Source organism: Gambusia affinis, linkage group LG20 (genome assembly GCF_019740435.1).
Source record: "Gambusia affinis linkage group LG20, SWU_Gaff_1.0, whole genome shotgun sequence".
Classification (NCBI taxonomy): Eukaryota; Metazoa; Chordata; class Actinopteri; order Cyprinodontiformes; family Poeciliidae; genus Gambusia; species Gambusia affinis.
This window is the reverse complement of record NC_057887.1, coordinates 15,776,423-15,784,651: the sequence shown is the minus strand read 5'-3', so window position 1 is coordinate 15,784,651 and position 8,229 is coordinate 15,776,423.

The following is an 8,229-nucleotide window of genomic DNA, read 5'->3' as shown; positions in this document are numbered from 1 at the left end:
TGTGGCTTTATCTCACTTCCCTAGGGGACTTCTTTTGGATGATGCAAACAAGCAGAGAACTACAAACGGCAGTTCATTTTACCATTATGTAGACTTATTCTCTGTTTATAAGAAAAAAACTGAGCATTAAACATATAGGCCAGCACTTGTGCTAACTTTTATGTCTCATGACAACATAAAATTTTCTTGTAAAGATGCTTCAGATTGCTCAAAATTCACATACTGACTCATGTTGAGTATTGAAAACAAATGGACCAATGTAGGAAAGGGAGGCGGTAAACTGTGATTTAAAATTTTTATGCATTACATGCAGTTGATACAGTTGGTGTACAAATGGGAGGAGTCAATGTGGACGTTATGTTCTGCTTTGACATCTACGACTGATAAAATTCATCACTTCTTGCAAATTCCTGATGGCAATTTCGTGTACAGAGCAAGAATGTTTTTCAAGCAGAGTTTCTGAGTTTCTCGTTTGTGTTCAGGCTTGTAGTTCACGTTAGTCGATGTTTGAAATCAAGACGTATGCATAAAGCTAGCTCAAGACAAAATGAAAGTTACTGAGAGGCGCCGGTGCTCTCACCGGACAAAGGGTATAGTGAAGTCTGCCGCTTGAAATTCTGAATAAAATTAACATGTATTGATGTAAATTAATTTATCCAGTAAAGAGGAGGAGGTCAGGAGAAATGTTGCCCAACTACAGCAGCTTGGAGATGTAGCATACTGGCACCTTACCCAGCGATTTAAAAGCACTCTGGCAAGCTCTGACTGCTTTTAACTCACCACAGTGGAAAATAAACATTTACAACAAACTTTAAAACACGTCAGAAGATTCTGACAACATTCAGGTAATTGTCCAGCAGTGTCACGCTGACTGCTACAGGTCGACTGCGCTCCTGTTTCTCCAGGAAGTTTTACATTAAAGAATTTTGCAATTGTCACATAATCTGTTTGCATTTTACTCACTAGCTGCTCTACATAGCTACATAGCTATTCTTCATTTTGCTAATTTGGCTCAGAAAGAGAAAAAATATGCTGCTATTTGCTAAAAGAAAGTATTGAAACTTTCCCTCTATATTAAAGAGTCAAATTGTTTCATTTTCCTGGGTCAAAAGGCTTTTCCAGTAGAGAGACTGTTTTAGTTTTGCTGTTTTGCATAGACGATCTTTATTGAAAATGTGAAATAATTTTTCTTTACTGCATTCGTTTGACATAAAAGGTGCCATTACATACAGTAAACCATCATCCATATATAGATGGTTGTTTTTGTGGTTACTGCTCAAAAAGCTCTATTTGTTAAAGGTGTGTTTTAATATTTAGTACTCACTTTGAAAGAAATGGAAAAGCCAATTGTTATTAATTTGTTTCATATTGACCAGAATTTGACCAGTTACACTGACAGCAATGGGAACACTGTCTTTCATCTGGATTATAAATGTGATCACTTTCTGTACAGACATGGGACTGAAGTGTCAATGCATCAAATTACATGTAATTACATAAACATAGTTTAACACCACCTGAAGTTATAGATCAGTTTATGGCATAATAAGCCAGAAACGGTCATAATTTTGCATTTGAGAAACAAGAATGTGGATCTTACAGCGTTGGTAACTCAACATTTGTTGTTTTTAGTCTTAAAGCAACAGAATAACTCACATTAAGGTTCAAAGACCTTTTAGTCAAATCTGTTGGTTTCATTTCCTTACAGAGTTTAAATACAATTTGTTTTTTAACTTCTACAGTTTAACGCAAATACACTGCAAAAAAGCAAAATCTTACCTAAAATCTTAAGTATTTTTGGTCTAGTTTCTTGTGCAAATATCTTACTACACTTGAAACAACACAAAATTAACAAGTAAGATAAAGGAGCTTGTTCTAACAACGCCTTAATATTGAAGAAAAAGTACTCAATCCACTGGCAGATTATTTCACTTATGTGTAAAAAATCTGCACTTTTTCATCAATATTAAGTATTATTTATTTATAAGAACTTACTATATCTCGCTGAAAAGTTCCTTGTAAGTTAGTTTTGTCTTATTTCAAGTGTACTAAGATATTTGCAATAAAAACTAGACAAAAACACTTTGTAAGATTGTGTCTTTGCAGTACAAACACATGATCGAAAAGACAATTGAGCATAACATGAATGTAGACATGGCAATACCACCTTAAATGTAAACTGATTTAACATTTCCCACAAAATAACATTTATTTTATCTCCTTTCCATGCTGTAAACCCCCCAAAGGAAATGCATCATTACAAAAACACAATTTTTCCCAATTGCACTTTAATGTTACACAAGTTTTACTGTGGCCCTCTTACTTCAGCAACTAATCTGCCTGGCTCCACTGTTCTGCTTGATCTGTTGGGTGTTCGTTTATCTTAAAGGATGCGTTGATGGTGGAAAAACCCATTTAGTCAAAAACCTTAAATACTTCTGTGTCCACTCGGTGCAAAGAAGGCTCTGGAGTGCATGGGGGTGGATGCCTGCAGAGAGAAAACAGGATGGAAAGTCTTGAGATGACTACTCACTCAGAGTGTGTGTGTGTGTGGGTGTGTGTGCGCGTGTGTGTGTGTGTGTGTGTGTTCCCTTCAGCCTGATTAAGCCGTTGCATTACTGCTTTCCCCTACCCAGCACTTTGAGCCTCAATCCCATTCACACAGCAGGGATGATCCACTTGTGTGGAAGAGGATCTCAGAATAGGAATAAAATTTAAAAGTGGAATAATTTGTTGATATTATGACTCCATTTCAAAACAAGTATTTTAAAACTTCTTGTGATTGTTTTTTTTTTTGGGGGCGGGGGGTTATTTGCCAAGTTGATGGTTAAAAAGAAAGTCTTGAAGAAAAATGAACTTCTTAGATGCAGCCGAAGATTTCTAAATGATCCTTAGCGATTAAGAATCCTCAGTTTTGGTGAGGCATGCATTTATTTACATCGCAGTTCAAGTTTTAGGTTAATATTTCCTGACCTCTCAAGTTTATGCGACAAATACGACAGAGTATTAGTTTCACGCCAAGAAAAAAGTTAAATAATAAAATTACAAGAATAAAGTCGTATGAGAATAAAGTGAATAAAGAATAAAGTCATAATATTACAAAAATAAAGTCACAATATGACTTTATTGGTGATTATTCTACTCAATCACCAATTGGTGATTTTAGATATGTCTTAAGATATTTTATATTTGACACAAGTTGATTTTACTACAGTCACATTGTACCTAAAAGTGACATAAATCGACTATTTTATATGTTCTTGTGTGTTTTAAAATGTACCTTTTAGTTAGTTTGTCTTTTTTAAAGATAATTGCTCCAGAAAACAAACAAAAAATATTTTTGCAGTGCCAGCAAGGCAGGAGGTGAAACAATTTGGTTGCCAAGTTAATTGAAAAACAACTTCAAAAAGTCTCGTATGGCTTTAAAGCGCAAAAACCATACGTACTGATGCAACTGAAACCTAAACCATCCTCCAGTGCTTCAAACCTTAAAAATAGGATTTTCATCTCATGGTTTTGTTCGGCAGGCATTCATTTACATGTCAGTTTCTGAGCGCCATGTCTCCTTCCCGTCTGACAGCATATCGCGGTTGACATACACGTAAAACCAAACATTTCAGTCATTCTGCATCTTGCTCCACCTTCGTGTTCCTCCCACCTCTTTCCCCTCTTAAGATGAAGTACAACTCCCTTGTGCTGCGTTTTTTTTTTTTTTTTTTCCTTTTTCTCATGTCAGCAAACCTCAGCAGAGACACAGGCAGCCAAAGAGCCGAGGGGTCGGAGGTGCAGCATAAATTACAGCGCTGCTTTTCTGTCTTTCTCTCTCTCTTTTTGACACACACTAACAAACACTCCCTCTTTTATCTCCTGAAACACACACATACACATACACACACACACACACACTCAAGGTTTCTCACACTTGTGCACACAGCTGCTGAACAGCTGCTTGAGCCGCAAGAGAGACAGTAAGCCTACGTCTCAGATACAGATCTGTGACAAACACACACTGTCTTTTAAATTACTCACACAGCAAAGGGAAAGAAAAGTAATTACTCAACTTTGAAAAAAACACAGAAGTGTTTGTTCTTTCAGTTAAAGGTTTGGCCAGAAACTTAAAAGGCAACAGATCTTTTTTAGTCACACTGTAAACTATTTTCCTCTCCATATTATTGGTAGTATAGAAACAATCTAACATTTGCAGAGACACAAATATTCATATCTGATTGTCTCCATGGTGAGAAAAAAAGCTTGCTAAGTTTAGTGTAAGACTTGTTTTAGTTTGTCTGGTTTCAAACCATAAATAGTCTTCTTCAATGAGTTAATGGATGATAAGGATTAAAATGTAACACCTTTACCAATTTGTTCTTTCGTAATGTGCAAAACATTACAAAGTCAAACCAAATTTGGCAAAAATTGTAATTAAATTGAGAAAAGTTTGAAGGTAATTGCACTGCACAAATTTCAGGGCATTCTATTTTGATTTTAAATGGTAGACCAACAAAGAGTAACACATAAATATGAAGTTAAACAAAAGTGATACATTCAAACAAATCTGATATCTCTTAAAACATCCAGTCTTCACATGTCAACCACTAAGTCAACAAAGTCCATTTTTGTAGGTAATTTGATCTCAGTAAAAATACAGCTGTACAGAGAACAAATGCTTGACTTTATGCACCAAGACATATCTTTATATATAGAAATCTTTGACATCTAGTTATGTTCCAGTTTGTTCTTTATGGCGCTTTCAATAAATAAAAACAAACTTTTGAAACTGTTTCATATGACAAACTGATCTACAAACAAACCTAACTGCTGCCTTTAGATGGAAACTAAGATAACGTTTCCTGAGCTGAGCTCACAAGACAAATACAGACTTGTTCTAAATAACCTTTGGAATTTAAAACATTTTATTGACAAGTTTTCCTCCATGTCAGCAGTGAATGATCTGTTTGTAGCTGCATTTTATATTAGCTGTCAGGAGAAAGTTTGACAAAAAAAGTGGAAGGGGATTTTATTTTATAAATCAACTCAAAAGGAAAAATCATGTAATTTTCATATATTATACAAATAAAAATGTATGTGTTTAATATTTAGCCTCCTTCACTCTGATGCATTGTTAGTGAATATTGGGTTTCGGGGATGCTTTCACTGTTACTCTATTGAATAAAATATTTTTGGTAAGTCTTTCCATCTATATTTTATTCCTAATTTACTGATACACTCATGAATACAGACTAGCGTTACTAGCTAATCACAAAAACTGGTCTTAGCATCGATTAAGCTCAAATTACTGTACATATTGCGTCAAAGTAACTTAAAAATGACTGAATAATATTAGAAAAGGGACTTATAGTATAACTTTGTTGCTTTTCTAGGTAAAATAAGTTGGGGGGAAGGGGTTAAGTAGCCCTAGTAATGAGATCATGCTAACTCTTTCACCACGTAGCATGCTAAGCTAACTGTATGCTACACTATCTACTCCCAACCTGAAAAGATATTTCTTCGGTTATATAAAATCTATAAAACCTTTCTAAATGTAAACCTGTTAGTGCTTTATGTTTTGTCCAAGGGTGGTGATAATGATAATGTGAGACGGATGAAAGCCACAGACGACAAGGAGTAACAACGACAACTCGTACTTTCTGTCTGTGTGAGAGAAGAGGAAGGCTGAACAATGACAATCTTTGTGAGGCGAGAAGAGGAGGCTGCTCAAAAGCCTCTAAGGGCCTCGGTATTATTCAACGCAAAGCCAAGTAAAACACTTTATGCACTGTTCCTGCAGCAAGAACACTCTGTTAGACATTTAACACCTCCAAATGTTCTCAACTGGGTCGCTTTTTATTATCTGAAAATATCTGTGTTCTGCAAAAAGCCCACAGAAGTCAAACTTGCTCATGGTGGCTATAAAATCAGATGTTTCAGACAAGAAAAAATATGTTCTCGCTTATTTCTAAATAGATTTAAGTGTATTTAAGAATAATTTAATTTGTTGTTAATGTTTTGCTGATCAAATGTAGTATTTCACCTCACTTCTGTTATTTTATTTTATTTTTATTTATTTATTTGCTGTTAAGGTCACTGTCATGTGTGACCCAACATCTGGTCACATTTGACTCAATAAAACTTGTGGCATTAATAGAAATAACAGGTAAAGACATCCCTGTTTTCTGTGACTTTTACTGGGGAGTCCCTTGGTATTCCCAAAATGGATGGGAAAATCTCCAAAAGAATGTAATTTGTATTACAGATGTTTATTTAAATATGCTTATTTAGACATACACGTTTGTACTCAGACTCACTCAATCTGGAAAAGTAACAAACATGATTTTAGTACAGAACAATTCAATATATTAAAATAATATTAGAGGTCACTTTATCAATAAGTGAAACATTATATAGATTAATAACACACTGATGGATGTTTGAAAGCATTAATTTGTTAATTATGATGATTTTTCACTTCACTTACTGCATTAAAGTTGACAATATAACATCAGACCATTTAAAAACAGAAAGTGTGTTTAATACTTGCTTAAAGGTTATTAATATCAGTTGTCTGATTTTAATCAGACAAGCACATATTCAATAAATGTGTATTCTAATTTATTGAATATTAATGTATTTTCCAGGTCTTGATTGGAAAAAAAAGAATTATGGAAAAATGGTTGTATTTCCAGATTTTATTCTTATATTCTTCCTTCTTTGTTCTTCCCTGTGTTATATTTCCTTTAATCCTATTAACACTTTTATTGTTATTTCTCTCTTTGTGTGTGTCTTTCCTTCTTTACTCCTTTCTTTCCATTCTTACTATCCTTCCTTGTCTTCTCCTTTCTCCATACTTCCTTTGTTGAATCCTTGTTTTCTTTCGTTCAGGTATATTTTTTAGGTTCCATAATTAAATCCCGATCAATGTAAAAATATTTGGCATAAAGTCATGTTAAACTTCCGTCTTGTAGATATATTTTAAAATTAAATAAAGTATAGTTATTATTATGACCTTAATTATTATTATTATTACTGCAATAATAATAATAATAATAATAATAATAATAATAATAATAATAATAATAATAATAATAATAATAATAATAATAAAAAATAACAAAGGACCAAAAATAAAGAAAGAAGAAATAAAAGAAAAATAACAGAAATCTCCAGAAAGTTTAGTCTGGAAAGCTCTAACTTTTACAGAAATAAAAATATGCAGGATCTCTGAATCATAAAAATAAACGTTCTCTGAAACCTGCTATAAATAGTTCTTTAATGGACCTTAGATACATTCCTCCACAGGGTGGAGGTTCAGGACTGCGATGTCGTCCAGCAGATGTTTCACCCTGCAGCGTGCGGGTGGTCTCGGGAGAAGCAGCGGTCTTTCCCGGTGGACGAGGCCCGTGTTTGTTTCCAGATATCTGCGGGTGAAGAATGGAGTTGTACAGCTTGTCCTGTGCAGCCTCTGGGCCGTGAGGCTCTCACACAGGCAGCTTAATACAGCACCACCTGTCTGCCTGTCCGAACAAATCAAATCTGATCTCAGATCGGAGCTTTTATTCCGCAGCTCAGACTCTCAAACGGAGCGTTGAAACTCAGAGTTACTGATTATTTCCAGGCACGACCAGCGGACACAAAGCAGAAAATCACTGATGGACAGCTGTGTATTTTCAGGCGCAAAGATTAAATGTGCTTCTTCTGTATCTAAATAAATTTGAATGTCCAGAAGACGTGTCAAAGTCAAGGCTCGTGGGCCAAATCTGGCCCGCCATAGCTATGGACGTGGCCCTCTAGACTCCCACCTGCAGGTGGTGGTATTTCTCACTGGTACTACATGGCTTCCTGCAGGAGGGAGTTATATTCCACGAGCGCGATACGACAACTAACCTGAGTCACATTTAATGTTATACAAGCGCAAATATTTCAAAATTCCTCTCAAATATTTATAAATTACCAAAAATTGTAATAAAAATTCTAAAAACAATCTTGAAGTCCTGAAAGGACAGATCAATGTGAAAAAAAAGAAATAATTATTTTTAATTATTTAATTAAAATAAGCACATATTGTGCCGAAAAGTTATTTCTAAGTTAGTTTTGTCTTATTTCACGTGCATTAAGATATTTGCAGTAGAAACTAGACAAAATTACTTGGCAAGATTTTGTGTTTTTGCAATAATCGGGAGTAAATTAGTTAATCTTCTTCCCGTTATTGAGCAAAATGTGTTATTGTTGATG